This window comes from Tupaia chinensis, unplaced genomic scaffold (assembly GCF_000334495.1).
Source record: "Tupaia chinensis unplaced genomic scaffold, TupChi_1.0 Scaffold000338_1, whole genome shotgun sequence".
NCBI lineage: Eukaryota > Metazoa > Chordata > Mammalia > Scandentia > Tupaiidae > Tupaia > Tupaia belangeri.
The window spans coordinates 1992563-1993858 of record NW_006159832.1 but is presented as its reverse complement, the minus strand read 5'-3'; the positions used below and the strand labels follow the sequence as shown (position 1 = coordinate 1993858).

Here is a 1296-nt window from a genome sequence, read left to right as displayed (position 1 = left end):
AACAAATAACATCTTTATTTTAGCCTTCAAATAAAACACTTTTATTCGTTTTTCAAAATAATCAAGATTAACTTACAAAAATGAGCATACATCTTCAAAGCATTTCCCTTTCATAGGAAACAGCTTTATAGGATCTAAACATTAAAAGGTTAGAAAAAATTCTATTTTGTTGCCATTGTAAGACAAAACAGAATCTAGCCTATGTCAAGGATATTCATTCATACTTCAGGTCCCTCTCCTCCAGGAACCAGCCTTATTATATTATTTCCATTTATCAAAATCTGATCTAATTTAGTCATCCTTCTTCCTTCTGGCATGATTTTAACTTTAGTAACATCTTCCAGTACCATACTGACAACATCATCAAATCCTAGAAGTGTACCAACAATTTCCTTATCACTTTTCATCACAATGTGAATGCTTGATCCTATACATGCGTCTACAAGTTCTCTCCTTTGTAGCAATTTTCCATAGTTGTGGTTTTATACTTGTCTTATCTGTATATGAACAGATGCAGACATCCCCCCAGACCCTAAGCTCCGTGAGCACAGAGGCTCTGGTTATTTTTCCCATCACTATATTCCCAATGGACAGCGTGTGACATGTCCTAGGCATTCCGTGAGTCTAGTGGCAGCAGGTGCAATGGGTTGGAAGCAGCGTTAGCTGCCCCTGGTCTTCAAAACTTCTGATTTTAATGCTTCTTTTACACTAGCAGAGATAGTATCAACCACCAACTCCAACAATGGGAATGCTTGACTCTAACCTTGAACTATAACATATTATAAACTATGGTAATAATAACATGTATTTAGCCACATAGTTTCAGCAAAAGAATATTAACCCATTTAAAATAAGTGATAACAAAACAGACTTATAATAATAAATTATAATTTGCTGATACCTATAAATAATGACAGTTCCCAAATGAGGGTGGTCAAGTGTCACTTCATCATTCTATCAGCCATGATGACTTAAGAGGGGATAATAATTGACACTTGACACAGACACATGTCCATGGTAATCTAGAAGTAGCAGAGTTTCTAGGAAGCACCCATGACATGTGGCTTGAATTTACTGTGATTCTTCCGTTTCTGATTTTCTGCTTCAGATCAGTGGTGGAGCATGCTTGACAGAACTAGCTTAAGTCCTGGCAGTTGCCTTTGCCTGCCATTTCCCGAAGACAGTGGGAGCTCTGTTTTAGCTCAATAAGAAATTAGGGTGGGCCAACAGATGACATAGCAGTTACATTGCTGGACTCCTACATGGCTGACCATGGTTTGAGTCCTGCACCTGGTG

At 37.8% G+C, this 1296-nt stretch overlaps 1 pseudogene; it reads right to left on the bottom strand.

Annotated features, from left to right (window-relative positions):
• Window positions 1-218: 218 nt before the first annotated feature.
• Window positions 219-407, bottom strand: LOC102473821 (U6 snRNA-associated Sm-like protein LSm5 pseudogene; annotated as a pseudogene).
• Window positions 408-1296: the final 889 nt, after the last annotated feature.